The 16,355-nt window shown below is 35.1% G+C and overlaps 1 long non-coding RNA gene across 1 annotated transcript; it reads right to left on the bottom strand.

Moving 5' to 3' along the window:
* Window positions 1-506: 506 nt before the first annotated feature.
* LOC123821987 lies at window positions 507-13,436 on the bottom strand. Its single transcript, XR_006786192.1, has 4 exons — window positions 12,956-13,436; window positions 5,080-5,164; window positions 2,095-2,243; window positions 507-1,979 (listed from the first exon to the last, which is right to left on the bottom strand). It is a non-coding gene; the product is annotated as an uncharacterized LOC123821987 (long non-coding RNA).
* Between the last annotated feature and the right edge of the window lie 2,919 nt (window positions 13,437-16,355).

The raw sequence follows: 16,355 nt of genomic DNA on the forward strand, positions 1-16,355 counted from the left end.
GTTCTGTTTTGCTCATTAGTTTATTTTGTTCATTAGATTCCTCTTATAGATGAGATCATATGGTATTTGTCTTTTACTGCCTCACTTATTTCACTTAGCATAATGCTCTCCAGTTCCATCCATGCTAAGCAAAATGTGGGAATTCCTGCTTCCTTTTTGGCTGTGTAGTATTCCATTATGTAGATGAACCACAGTTTTTTTATCCACTCATTTGCTGATGGGCACTTAGGTTACTTCTAGCACTTGGCTATTATAAATTGTGCTGCTGTGAACATTGGGGTGCATAGGTTCTTCTGAACTGGTGATTCAGGATTCTTGGGGTCTAATCCCAGCAGTAGAATCACTGGGTTGCAAAGCAGTTCCATTTTAATTTTTTGAGGAAATTCCTTACTGTTTTCCACAGTGGCTGTGTTACCAAACCAAAAATGGGGTCCTGCTGCCCGCTGCCACCCTCTAGGCAAAATTCCAGAGGCAAAGATTTGGTGATAAAAGAAAGGAGTGTTTATTCAAAAGCCTCACAGTTTTGGAATAACAGCTTTTCACATGAATTTGTCACTTACTGCTATCAATTAAGGCTAAACTCTTAACATCTGAGTTCTATCATTCCCCCCTGTTAATTTCTAATTATCTTATTGCTATAGGGTTAGTTTACAAGCTAAAACAACATAAGACACAAAGGCTACATAATTTTGGAAGAATGGCAGGCTTCAGCCTCACAACCCATTCCCTCTAGAACATCCAAAGAAAAATAAACCTGCCATCCTGTGCCAGGCCAGCCCAACCCTGAGCTGCACCCGGAGTTCCTTCCCATCTAAAATACCATCTGTTGGGAAATGCAGGAAGCTTCCGCACGATCATCCAGGCATCCTAGAGGAAGAGAGAGTCAGCGAGCCCGAGAGCCAGCGAGCCCGAGAGCCAGCCTGTCTGAAAGCCCCAAAGTCCTTCCTTTATTTCAGATCTTCTTGTCCACAATTCCATGAGCTCTGGAGGCATTCAGCTTGTCAGCCAACTTCATCCGAGACTGGTTACGATTGCTTCCTTCTGTGCCCCCTCCCAGCTCTTTCCCAGTGATCTGATCAGATTTCTCTGTATCAGCTGCCACCAGTCTGCGTGACTCACAACATCTAACTTCTGTCTTAGTTTATCTCAAAGCCACTGTCACCCAGTCTACAGAAATGTTTCCTATCGAAAGTATCCATGACTCCCATGTTACCCAATCTGGAGATAAACTGTCTTGATCTCTCCACATTTCTCATCCACCTTTGACAAAATTAATCAGTCATACTTTCTTGAGGTCCTTCTTCCCTTGGCTTCTGATAGGTGGCACTGCCCTAGTTTTCCTCCTATTTCACTGGGTGCTTCTCAGCTTCCTTGCCTGGAACTTCAACTGATTTATTAATGAATCACTTATCCATGTTTCTACATTCACTTCTTGGAGTTCAAAAGTTAGATGATCTAATTCAGTCCCATGATTTAAAGATCAATTATATGTTTCTGGTGGCTCCTAAATGTATATTTTAACCATAAACCTCTCTTCTGAATTCTAGACAGCCATATTTAAAGTCTACTTGATGTTTGCCTCGAATGCACAATAGACATTTTAAACTCATGATTTCTAAAAGATAAACTCTGCTTCACCCCTTCTAATCCAATGTTTTCCTTCGTTTCCTCAATGCACTAAGTGGAGTCACAATTCAATGTTGCCCCAACCAAATATTTTGTAATCTTACGTTACACTGCCCTTCCTCTCCTGTGGGACAGGAAATGTCAGCATCAGATGTACTGTGGCCATAAGATGTAACATGTGACATCAGATGTAATGTCAAAGAAGATGACCGGGAACAAGTTACTTGTGATGCCACCATAACAGCCAGTTCCTTCCTGGCCCCTGGCCCTTTCACCTCATCCTCTGTCTTCAGATCTTAGGTGAAGTCTCATGAAGGAGGAAGTGGGGATCCTTGAACTGATGTAATGAAAACCTAAAATGCATTAATAATCACAGATTTCACCAAGTTTCCAGAAAAAAGGGACTGTATAAACATTTTTACAATTAGTTAAATATGAAAAGTTGAGTCAATAATCAAGTTCACTTACATAAAAACAAAGATATACATTATTCTATGTAGGTTTGGCCTGCGCATTTATACCCATTATCTTTGAGACTTCTCTCTCGATGTGTGGCTTATGGGCCCTCTTTCCTGATTGAGTTCTGAAGGAGGGCACATGACATGAATCCCAGTGATCTGCAAAATGACATGTTGAGGTTCCAAATGAAAATATTAGTACTCCCATTCATATTTAATTTTATATAAGTGAAGTATACATTCATCTTTACTAAGATTTATATATAGATTGGCACAGGTCATTTACTCAGGCATGTCAGACAGGCGCTTGTCACAAAGTGTCCTGAGGGAAGAGTACATGATAGACAGTGTCAGTCTCACTTCCCATACATTTCAGCTATGATTCACTGTCTGTATGTGGACCCAGTGATGTGAGTTTATAAATAATGTTATGTATTTTTTTTTAAGCTAAGCATTGTAAAATGAGATGAAAAGATCGGAAACATGTCTTTACAAAACTGAGAATTTAGAATAGTTCTAATAATGTACAAGGTGACAACAAAAACGAGTGTTAATATGTGTTCTACTCTTAGTATAAGTTGTAAACCACATTCTAAGGTGTAAATTGGGAATGTAAAAATAACTTTAGCAGGAAAAGTTGGCTAAGGTTTGCAAAGTTTACAAGAAGACCCCTTGACTTATTAATTATATCTATTATTACGAAAAATAATCCTTAACCCAAAGTACATGTTTGGTTTTGGAATAGTAACTAACAGCAATATGGAGCTAGCTACAATAATGCTAATTTTAATAGGAGAAAAGACAATATATAAAAATATTATTTTATGTCCATCTCATTGTTTTCAATTTGCATTTTATATGTGTTATAATATTCATGATTTTCACACGTAAGTTATGAATAAATAAATACACATATATGAGATGGACAAACTTTTTATTGATGGGGCACAAAGTAAATTTAGAGACGATCACTCAATAGGGCAGCAATTAGAATGGCAGAGCTGTGTCTAAGTCCTGCAGTGGAAAATCTTAGAGCTACACAGTGCTTGAAGGAAAGAAACAGGCTCCCTTGGAACCAATATCATATTTTGTTCTCCTTTGTGTTTTTCCTTTGTAAAGTTATAAAGCAGAGTCACCAGTGTCACATACTTAAAACCACTCCCACACCCTCCCATGCATTAATTTATTCAAATATACATATTAAACATACCCTATGTGTAGAATGTGACAGGAGAGAGCCCATCAGTTCCTCTTGAGAGTTTCCAAACCAAGTTACAAGAATTCTTGGCAAAAATTTTACATTGTATTTGGTTGCTATCTTTCCTCATAGGGTGTGTGCAAACTATGCAAATTGGATTACAAGAAGAGGTTTCTCATTGCTCAAGCTAAAATAATCTAGGCATGCAAATTAATTCTAGTTAATTCCTAGTTTAAAAACTGATTTCCAATAAAGAGCTATATTTCTTACTCCTCTTCCTTTATTTTTCTCCTTTTGCTGCATTAAAACAGTTGCTGATTGTCAGAAGAATCCACTGTTAACCAGGATTAAGCAGAGAATACAAAATAGGATGGTAGCTAACAACTATTGACTACTTGATGTAACACTATTATAAATACTTCATTTGTATCAGCTCACGTATTCCTTCCAATGACCACTTAACTATGATAATACCCATTTTAAAGAAAAACTAAGGCACAGATAAGTTAACTACTCTAGTTAATGTTATAGATAGTAAGGAATAGAGGCAGGATTTAGCCCCTGGCAATCTGGCCAAAGAGTGTATGTTCTGCATCACTGTGCTGTAATACTGCTCTAGCCCACTTATGGTTGAGTTGGCAAATGGCCATAGTTTTTCTTTTTTAACTACATTAAAGTATGATGTACATACAATAAATAAAGCCATTGAAAGTGCACTGTGTGATAGTTTTGACAAATGTGCACATCTAAGTATCCAATAAACAAATTAAGATGAATTTCTCTCACGTCCCTTTGCAAGAAATAGCCCTGGAGCAGCTGACCCTTTCATCTTCACAAAATGTCCCTGTTTATCTCTGGTAAGTTCCTTGTCCTGTCCTCTTTGTCTCATAGTAGCACAATACTTCAGGTTTCTTGTGATTAGCATTTGCATGATATTTTTGGTATCATTTACTTTTAACATATGCAACTTTATATTTAAATAAATTTTTTTGTGGACAGTGTATATTTGGGATAGATATAAACTTTACCATCTTACTCTTTGTTTTCTATTGGTCCAAGTCCATCTGTTCTTTGTTCCTTTTTCGCTCTATTTTCTTGATTAGTTAAAAAAAACATTTCAGCTCTACCTCTTTTCACTTCATATTTTGACTACAAAAATATGACTGATGACTAACTTACACTAATTATTAAATTGGTCAGCTGGGCAATTGATGTTTTATAAGTGGCTTTTTAAAAATAGTAGTGAATATCTTAATTTGTTATAACATTTCATTGAAATGATTTTATCTAAATTAAATAACACTGTTATGTTATGGTTGCCAAAGTGGATTTAACAGAAGCTACAAAACACCAGAAATGAAAAGATGTATTTTTATGAAAAATGAAACTGTGTGTGACTTCCTTAATGGACTACTTGTTTCAGAATTGATATGAACAGTAAAACTAGTGTTTGGTGAACGTCTTCTTTGATGTGGATTACGGCCATTTTGTTAGTCATAATACTTAAAAGAAAAAAGTGAGTTTGGCATATATCACCAGAAACTTAAAATGAATGCTTTCATAGTTTTGTAAATAATTGGTATATAGTTCTTTATTAACTAAATAATTAGATTTTTAATAAACTCTCATTGAAGCAAAATTTATGAAATTTTCATGTTCAATCTAACTTGATTTACCCAAGAAAATCAATCATAGCTGTTTCGTTCCTTCTCCCTTTCCCAATTCCATCCTCAGAAGAAGATTTAAAGTGTTTTCCATCTCAAAGTTTTACTTCAGTAGAATTTTTTGTTACCCTACCTTGGAATACTGGATGCATCAGGGTGAGCGCTTATGAGGCATGAGGTTTGAGGCCTCTTCAAAGTAGCCGGGTGACTGTTAGCATCTGAAAACAGACCAACTAAATGTAGAAACACCAAAAAGGCCTAGGACATTAGAGAAGAAGGAACATAATTGATGATCCAGAGCAGCAATCATCATTTCCAGACTGTGATTGAAATGCTAAAATGATTAAATAATTTCTCTAAAGATAAATACACAGTCCATGGAAGAACTCTCTGTTTTGAACCTGTCTAGTACTCTTTCAAAGTCAAAACAAGAAAATCATCTCGTAGTATTTTATAATATAGAGCAGTCAGAGATTATTATATTAATTTATTTACACACTGGATTTGAGCACAATAAGAATGCTGATGGGACTTCCAGCAAGATGGAGGCACAGGTGGACACACCGTACCTCTGCACACAAACAAGATTGGAACAACAACAATTTAGAGGCAGAAAATCTTCAGCTTATACATTTCTCATACTATTCTTACCTTCCCCCTGTCTATTTCCTACCTACAATCTATGCTACTTATTCTCTGCACCTTTTCCCCCTCTCTCCTACTCCCACTCCCCTGTTGCTAACCCTCCATGTGATCTCCATTTCTGTGGTTCTGTTCCTGTTCTAGTTGTTTGCTTAGTTTCTTTTGGGTTTGCTTTAGGTGTGGTCGTTAATAATTGTGAGTTTGCTGTCCTTTTACTATACATGTTTTTTTTAATCTTCTTTTTTTAGATAAGTCCCTTTAACATTTCATAAAATAAGGGCTTGGTGATAGAAAAATCTATCTGAATGGAAGTTGGACAGCCAAGAAGTTGAAATAGACCCGTTTATCCACACCAGTAGGAGGGGCGGAGACAAGAAGCCAGGTGCGGCGCGGCTCGGAGAACAGGGAGAATTGGGTGCAAAAGGCAACTGGGAGTGTGTAAAGCATCTGGGGCGCTCAAGATCGCAGCGGGTGAACCGTGAGTATGCAAGCGACAGCTGGCAGACCCAGTGAGGCGGCAATTGTGGAGCAGGACAGAGCACCCAACCCAGGATCCCAGGGAAGGGACTGAGGTCCCACGGAGAATGAGCAACCGCCATTGTTCCCTCCCGCCCTTGTTCCCTCCCGCCCCTGCCCTCACATACAACATCACAATCTAGCGACTGGGGTGCCCAGCCCCAGTGAACACCTAAGGCTCCGCCCCTCACCATAACAGGAGCAAACAGACCAAAAAAAAGAGAGAGAGAGAGAGAGAGAGAGAGAGAGATGGCTCAAACAGAAGAACAAATTAGTGCCCCAAAACTCATCCTTTTGAGTGACTAAGAGATAGCTAACCTATCAGATGCACAGTTCAAAACACTGGTGATCAGGAAGCTCACAGAATTGGTTGATTTTGGTCACAAATTAGATGAACAAATGCAGGTTACCATAAAAGAAATGAAGGAAAATGCACAGGGAACCAATAGTGATGGGAAAAAAAACTGGGACTCAAAACAGTAGAGTGGACCAGAAGGAAGAAAAAAACAACCAAACAGGAAAGAATGAAGAAATAAGAATTCAAAAAAATGAGGAGAGGCTTAGGAACCTCCAGGACATCTTTAAATGTTCCAACATCTAAATATAGGGGTACCAGAAGGGGAAGAGGTAGAGCAACAGATTGAAAACATATTTGAACAAATAATAAAGGAGAATTTCCCCATTCTGGCAAAGGAAATAGACTTACAGGAAGCTCAGAGAGTCCCAAAGAAGTTGGACCCAAGAAGAAACACACCAAGGCACATCATAATTACATTAGCCAAGGTAAAAATGAAGGAGAGCATCCTAGAAGCAGCAAGAGATAAGGGAACAGTAACCTACAAAGGAGTTCCCATCAGACTGTCAGCTGATTTCTCAAAAGACACCTTACAGGCAAGAAGGGACTGGAAAGAAGTATTCCACGTCATGAAAGACAAGGACCTATATCCCAGATTACTCTATCCAGCAAAGCTTTCATTTAGAATGGAAGGGCAGATAAAGTGCTTCTCAGATAAGGTCAAGTTAAAGGAGTTCATCATCACCAAGCCCTTATTTTATGAAATGTTAAAGGGACTTATCTAAAAAAAGAAGATTAAAAAAAACATGTATAGTAAAAGGACAGCAAACTCACAATTATTAACAACCACACCTAAAGCAAACCCAAAAGAAACTAAGCAAACAACTAGAACAGGAACAGAACCACAGAAATGGAGATCACATGGAGGGTTAGCAACAGGGGAGTGGGAGTAGGAGAGAGGGGGAAAAGGTGCAGAGAATAAGTAGCATAGATTGTAGGTAGGAAATAGACAGGGGGAAGGTAAGAATAGTATGAGAAATGTAGAAGCTGAAGAACTTATAAGTATGACACATGGACATGAACTAAAGGGGGGGAAGTGGCTGGGAGAGGGTGTGCAGGGTGGAGGGGAGTGAAAGGGGGAAATGGGACAACTGTAATAGCATAATCAATAAAATATATTTAAAAAAAGAATGCTAATCACTCGGTTGTGGAGTTTTGCTTCATTTTGTTTTAATTATTTTTGTAACCCAAGGCTATTTGAAGAGAATAAAAGAATTAAGAACACAGAATTATATGCAGGAAACAAACACACTACAAAAGAAGTATCACACTTTTGAATGCTTGGAGATAAAACCTTTTGCTGTCTAAATTGGAAGACTACATGAAACAATGATATAATCATTTCTGAAAAATAAATGTTAACTTAATACTTATTTGTTAAAGTTCAGAAAGGAGATGATTAAAGACAGAGAAAACAATTATCTCCTGAAGGATCCCCCTAGAATCCTGAATTGAGGCATTATTTCAATCGTTATGACCTATTCTCTCTTTGATAAAAACTGAATGTTTTCCTATGCCATTGCAAATCAAAATAATGGTCATTTTGATCTAATTTCTTAAACTGTGCACATCCACCAGTCCTACACCCAAGATCCTCCCCCCAGGGAAGGGATGTGTATGAGTATTTTTCCTATAAATTGAAAATCCATGTCTTAATTCAAGTGCTTGTCATTGTTCAGAATCTATACTTGATCCTGAGGATTTTGAAACATGATTTGAGAGTAAAACTCTCAAAACTCTTGTCTCAGTGGCAGACACAAGTCAACTAGGCTGTTAAGATTGAAGTGTGCAATTAGAATGTTCTCATTTGAAAGGGAAATATAGTTGTAGAGTAAATTGAGTTCTCAAGTCCATTGCTAAATGTATTCTCATTTTTGCAGACACACAACACGTGAAAATAATATCATGAGAATGCTGGTTGATTGTGTGTTTTTAAAGAGCAAATCTCTTCTACATTTACATGTAACAAAAAACTTGAGTCACATCTTCCCTCCCAAACTCTGTAACATTGCTCCATATTTATTTGGTATATAAATGTTACAATGTTAAAAAAACAACTATGGTTGGTCATACTTCTTATAACATTTTATGTATCTTTTTCTCTGAATGTTTATTGGATTTTCCTTATTTTTAGATTTATTTCTTTGAATTACATTTGATTCAAAAATATTGCTAAAATTAGAGAGTTTTGTTCTCTTTTCCTTCATTACACTAAATTGTGTGGCATTTTGATCTATAGACTGACACCAATTTTCAGTTACATCAAGTTTTCCTCAATTATAATTATGTTTATTGTATATCTTAATTCAACTGTTTTAATGTATTTCTTAGTAATATCTCTATTTATCAGGCTGTATTTACATTTTCTTTCTGTCTAACATTTTCACTTCCATTATTCATAATGTCTCTTTATTCTGAAAATTCTCTTCAAACAATATCATTCTATTTATTACTCTCCCCTTGGTTGATCTAATTCCTTCTATTTAGTTATTAATTTCCTTGGGTCTTTTGATTACATCCATCTTATTTTTGAATCTTAGCATTTTTAAAGTTTTTCATCTATATCATCTTTTTATTTTCATGTATTTTACTCTTATGGCATTTTGCTCCTATTCTGTACAGCCATTTGCACCTATTGATATTCCAAATAGACATTTTTCTATTTTTTCTTCTATTTGTTTTGATAAGTCATTCTTATTCTCTATTATCCAGATAATGGTTGGCTACTTTTTTAGTAGATATGCCCACAGATTTCATGTTAAATTTGATTATTTTCTGCCCCTCCTCTTTAAATGAAGAGAAATACTTATCCAGACCTGGGATTTGTTACAAATAATAGGGTGAATTTTAAAAAATTTTAAAAATATTTTTAAAAATATTTGCTTCCCAGATGGTAACTGGTAGAACCCTCCTCTTGGATATAGGAGCTTAGCTTCACTTAGCTAGAGGATGCTAGGATCAGCTACCAGTTGTGAAACCACTGTGCAGTGAGTTGGAATATTCTTCTCTGCCCTACTGCCTGACTTTCTGATGCTTTTGCTACCTAAGCAGGAAAAACTACCATATTCACAATTTACTGCTTTAAGTGTTTTTATGTATATGTAACCACACTTATTAGGGTGTAATATGCTATTTCTGATCCTTCTCTGATTCAACGTGTTGGAGGGGAAAGACAGTTCAGAAAAGAGGAAACAACTACAATAGTCCAAATAGTTGAAGACTCAAATGTTTAAACTTTAAAATTCCTGGTAGAAAATATAGATGGCTATTTTTGCGCTTTGTGTAGGGTGTTTTATTAAACAAGACACAAAACACATTGACAATAAAATAAAGCATTGATAAATTTGGAAATATTAAAGCTTTGTCCATCAGAAGCTACATCAAAGAAAGTGAAAGTTACAGACTGGCAGAAGATATTCATGACACCCACACTGTGAAATAATTAAGATAAATAATACATAATAAGGGAAACACAACCTACATGAAAATGAGCAGAAGATAAACAGACATTTCACGGAAGAAGAAACAAGAGGCCAATCAACACATGAAGAGATATTCACCTCATTAGTGGTTAGGAAAATAGAAATCAAAGCAAATTTAATTATCAGTTTATATGCTTTTGATTGGCCAACATTAAAAAACCTGTCAATACTGTCTTGGGGAAGATATGAATCCACTGGTGAATGTCTATATGGGCAAATCCAATTTGGAAAACAATTTGACATTATTGTCTAAACCTATGACCCAGCAATTACAATTCAAACTATGTACAAAAAAAAAAAAGCAAAAAAGCCACCAAAAATATTGCAGATGTAAATGTTAATTTCCAGGATATCATATAATGATGTAAAGCATTTTATAAAGATAACTACACTAATATATGTTTTGGAAAAACATATACATACATTTAAGCTAAATAAAGCAAGGAAGTGATAAACATGAGATTCAGGAAGATGAGTATTTTGATGGAAAGAAGCAGGGACATGGATGCAGAAAAACCATTTGGTAGTTGTCAAAGTCTTAGGCTTTGTTTTGGGTGAAAAGTTTATGTGTGTTTATTTATCACATTAATGAAAATAATTACTTATGTAACTTACCAAGTAAATTAAAATAGGCCAATATAGACACATGATAAGATTATGGAATTAACCAAGGAGTATAAACAAACTTCATATCCCAGATAATAACCAGGTTGAATCAGAATTTTCTTTTAGAGAAGGATCTGACTTTTGTTGGGAAATACTTTAGTAATTACCAATATAGTCATGGATTGGCAGATGTCAAGGAAATAAAAGATCGGCTAATGTCATCCCAAGAAATTGAATTAAAAAATGTTAGTGTACATGAAAAAAAAAGAAATGAATAGGAGTCTGATTGTAGGAAAAAATGGGGAAAAGAGTGAGGATATTATACAATCCAAACATATTTTTTGCAATGTACACTTTGACTTCCCCAAACTTTAGGAAAATGTGCTGACTTTGCAAATGTCTCCTTTCAATTGTTTTCTCTATGGAAATAAAGAACAGTTCTGCATCTATCTGACACACTACAAATCATGTTGAGCACATGAGGATTACAAAGCCATACCCTGAAAATTCCTACAGCTGACAGCAACAGGAATCTGGAAATGACCCATGAAAACTCATCTTAGGAAATTTGAAGATATCATCATGATGATGTAGACTTCCAGAGGACGTGAAAAGGCTTTCCAAATAATGCTATCTATCCACCTTTGGTTTTCTTTTAAATATTACAGATTAGGGATGCAAGCAGCATATAATCCACAAGATTTAATAGTCTTTAAACATTTCTGCTTTTTATAATTTATAGATTATATTTATGAGAAAATTATAATGTATAATTTATACAATTGTATTCTTTTGTAAGCCATATTTGTAAAAACAGACAATACACAAAATGTATTATTACATATGTTTTACATAGAATCATTTCACTCTTCTATAATGAACACTTTCTTATGTGTACCAAAAGGCAGAAAAACACATATATTTGGTGATTGTATTTAAGTTGCAGAAACACCTTAATTTGCTACAATTTCTCTATAGAGTCATTCATATATATGTCATAAATGTTATTTTTAAAATGATAAATATTTCCAAATAAATAGGAAAGTAATATAAAAAATCATTAAATTTATGAGATTCTGGCATTTTTAACAATCTAAAATGGAGTCTCACCCTTCACCAAATTGATGGGTACCAATATTTATAAAGTTACTTCTATGTGTGTGAAACCAACAATAAAAATAATATAATGATAATAATGGATGCAATGGATATTTCCAGTTTAAAAGTTGCTTTGAAATTTAAAAAAGGAATTGCTACCCCAAATTTATTTTAATTTTATATCATTAGCATTCACATATGCTTATAAAACTATGACTTTGATAAACATGGGTGCAAAATACCACAAATCTCAATGGCTCATTTGTAATTTGTTGTGATGTTACTTGTCACACTATGTCAAGAGCTGCTCTAATAAATTATCTTTAAAATAATGTGTTGCAAAGACTTAAAGTTTTGTTTCTTCTATGAGTATGAAAATGTCTTCTTCATTTGAAGGTGCAGGTTGACCCATATGCTCTCTTGAGATAAGACTTTTCAATGTCCTCAGAAATGTCTCAATATAAATTAACAGAGTGCTGTGTAAATTTATGAATCTTGGAAATTTGTATTATGATTTAGGATATGCTCCACTGCAATACAGAACTTTATATGTTAGATTGTTTTTGCATAATTTATCCTTAGAATAGTTGGGTCATGTTTCTTCTTTTCCAGGTATCATTCAACACATCATCATCATCATCATCATCATCATCATCATTATTTTAACTTTATTTTTACTATGTACATTATTACAGATGTCCACCCATTTCTCTCCCTTTTGCTTACTTCCACCTAGCCCTCACTCCCACCCCTTCCCTCAGGCCATCACCACACTGTTGTCTCTGTCTATGGGTAGTGGCTATCACATTCACCTAACACATTATTTTTAATATGGAGGCATCCTTGATATGAGTTGCACACCATTTCTGGAATCATGGGTAGGGTCAGAGAACTAGCCACATTACTCATCTTTTATACTTATTTTGTATTTAAGCATTGAAGAAATATTAGAATGCAAATTTACTCATATGATTCTGGCAGGCTGAAATATACTATTTATTTTATAACTCATAAGTCATTAAATGCATTAGCATACATAGGCTTTTAACCTAAGATTTTGTTTTTTACTGCAATATCCAGCCTTACCTCAGACTACCTCTATCAAAATCTCTTGGAAAATCTTAAAATGCATTATGAATCTCCCCAGTTGATTCTAATGATCATTCAGTTTTAGGAACTACTACAGTGGAATACTTCCAGACATACAAAATCTCTATCCTTTTTTAAAATTCTGCCTTCTTAAAAAATGCCCTAATAAAATATATTCAGTCATCTCTGAGTAGTGGACTGGGTATGATAAATTGACTCACCTGACCTCTGTTTCCACTGCCTTCTGTGGTCCTCTGTGGTTTGCAGAGACAGCAGAGAGTGAAACATTTCCCAAACTCCTATACCTACACTTTAGGTTCTGCCTGTCATATGCACTTGTGTAAGACTTGAATTCAGAATTCAGTTAAGTGGTGACTGAAAATGCACCCCAGACATCCATTTTGCTATTGAGATCTGGCCCATGTGGCATGGCTCTAGAATCAATATTTCTGAGTGAAACTCCGTCATTGCTGAATGACAATTAAAGCAGGGTACTTCTGGAGCCAGCAGGAAGGAAAAGAGTTTCCTGATTCCTCAGCTTTGTAACTATAGTAGAGGTACTGTTTCCTCCCCAGGCCAGTTTCTGTGATGTGGTCGTGTCTGGGAGTATTCCCAAAAGCTCACCTCAGCATAAAACCTAGCCCTTCAACTCTTCTAAGAATTTTCTGAGTATTAAATTCCCTATCTTTTCCCTCATTTCTAAACTAGCTAGAGTGGTTGCTTTAATCTTCAGCTAATCCCAGATTAATACTTTCCTTTTTTAGCTATCCATCTGGCAATCATTATGCAAAGTAATGATTTATTTTGGCATTTCATATGCAGAGTTAACAGAGATCTTCAAAGATTTTAAAACCTCCCCAAAAGAAAATCTTATAAGGTTTTATTTACAAATGACAGTAATACTTAATAAGGAGACTGGTGAGTCCATTGAAAGAACAATTTCCGTGCATTCTCATTGGCACCAGGTTTCTATATACAGCATGTCCCAAAGGTTTCCTACTCTTGCATTTAATAAATGTGTCACATACTTGGATGTTTTCTCAGATTACCCAATGAGCTTTTACTTCAAAGAAAAAAACCCTGAAAACAATGAGCCTTAATTTTCTCCTAAAATTAACATGACAGATATGAGGAAGAGTTCTGTATATCCTTCCCAGGAAATTATATACTATACGTTGCAAAGAGATAGAAACGTAGAAAAGACCATATGTACAATAGTTCAAATTCCTACTTTTTTGAAATTGTCTGATTGTTTGTGTTCACTATATATATTGGTTCATACCATTTACATTCATTAAACAAACCCTGTGCTAGACAATGGAGTTAAAGCACAATGGAGAATAAAAATCATGAATGCTAAAATAGATTTTATAGGAAGCTTATATTCTACTGTGGGAGAAAGATATTAAACAATTGATTATAAGAGTATTTAATTAAAATTACAGTATGTTTTAAAAGACATAAATAAAACCATGGGGTGACATAATTAAGATTCTGAAACAGTCTTCCTTGAGGAAATAATATTTGAGGTAACCTCTAAAAAACAAGTATAAATTCACTAGGGGCTGGCGAGGGGAGTTTTCTTGGTGGAGTTGTGGAATATAAACAAACAGCCTGAGGGGAGTCTTAAAACTTCTTTAAAACAAATGTGGAACAAACTTCTCTCCAAAGTCACTTTGTCAGATCTAACAGCAGGTCAAGGACTTCTTCTACATTTCATACCCAAGAAAATATGGAGAGTAGAATAGTTAGCTAATGGGAAGTAAAAAGAGGAAAACCTGCAGACAATAGGAAACAATGAGGACATAGGAAAGATAGTCAATTCTTCATCCTATTGTCTTTACTAGCTTTTCATTTTCCAGGAGAGCAATACAACACTTCTTTTCAAGAGTGTGTCACACTCTGGAACATACTGGAGGCGTATCTTCTCTCTGGTCTACTTCACATTTTAAAAAGTGCAATAATATAAAAATTTCACAACATCAAGGGACATATTATAAACAATTTTTTCACACCCTCTCTCTCATCAAATTCCATTACACATATCACATTAACCCCTGCTTGAAGGTTGGAATCATCACTCCTGGCACCTAAAGTTGGTTTAGCTGGTTGGTTGTTTGGTGTATGGGGGAGATAATGATAAGTGTGCACATGACAGATGGCTGAGCCCCTAGGTAACTTTGTACCACCGTTTCAGAAAAAGGGGTTGTCTGATCTTATCTGTTGCCTATCATGAGACAGTTTACAATCATATTGTGTAATGACATGTTTCCAACTACAGAATTATTCTATTACCGTTTTTATTGTATGATCTAGTAGGATAAAGAACCTTAGGCAAGTACTTTGAATGTCATTTCACCTCTCTTGGATATTTTATAAGAAATAGTGTTGTGGCCTTGTTTGGCTTAGTATCCTCAAGAGCAGTGATAAAAATTGATTCGTAACCTATGTTTTCTTAAGAAGAAAAATTGTCATAAAGCAGATGTCAGGAGATTCAGCCCCATATAGAAATTTTGCTAAGATATCCCAAAGCAACTTCTCCTTATTTATTCCTTTTATTTCACTGTTAAAAAATATATACGATGGATTATTTAGAGTCTGTATAGTCTGAGAAAGGGGTCAATCTGTCACAATCTTTCCTTTTTCAAACCTGTAGATATATTTATGTTATAAAAGCCACAACAAAATCATAAATTGCTCCTAAGTTAGGGAAAATTGGGAAAAAATCTATTGGTTTAATTCTTCTTAGTACAAAACAGTATCTTCTCTATTCACTTTTACTCTTATTAAAATCTTCAATAATCAGAGTAAATTACTTAGTATTTGAAAGCAAGCATTCTTAGGTATAAATAAATTGATTCCACAATGATTGAAAATAATAAATGTTAAATGTGTCAGTTTGGAGAATTGCAAAAGAGTTAAGTGGCTTTTCCTACAATTTCTACTCTAGAAATCTGTATAGCAATATTTTCTTCCACTTATTACTAAACATACAACAACAAACCTGTCTCTGAATTGCTGGGCTTTTATATTTCATATAAAGTATGAAAGGATCAGAATTACAGTAATATATGCTTTAAGTTAGAATAAATATATCATCAGCTCATATTCCTTATCGAAAGAGTAGAAGAAATAAATGATTATGAATGAGTATTTCAGCACCGCAATCTATAAGGAGCTAAGATGAAGATATCTATTACATGGGTCATGCCCTTGCTGATCTTACATTTTTGGACTATGAAAACATGAATGATTTATTATACTTTAGAATAATACTTAAATATTCTACAGTTTAAACATGTTATACTAAATAAGACATATAAGAATATTCTGATGTAGCAAAATAAATTGGTCTGAGAACCTCTACCATAGAGCATGGATTACATAAATGAACTGAGTAATCATCTAGATTGTAAAAAAAAGAGAATTTATGAAAGGTTCATGGCTTAAGAGGCTTGATTCAAAGGCTCAAATAATGCCACAGGGTGTGAATAGTTTTATTCTGGTTTTTCATGGTGGCCTCCAGCATTACCAGACTCATGTCGGCATAAGATCAGTCCAACTTAGCCCCAAACCCAGGTTTAGGGCCTTTCAGGCACTGACCGGAAACCCTGGGTTCCA

This window comes from Phyllostomus hastatus, unplaced genomic scaffold (genome assembly GCF_019186645.2).
Source record: "Phyllostomus hastatus isolate PE091 unplaced genomic scaffold, TTU_PhHast_1.1 phas_contig_40, whole genome shotgun sequence".
In the NCBI taxonomy this organism is placed as follows: Eukaryota; Metazoa; Chordata; class Mammalia; order Chiroptera; family Phyllostomidae; genus Phyllostomus; species Phyllostomus hastatus.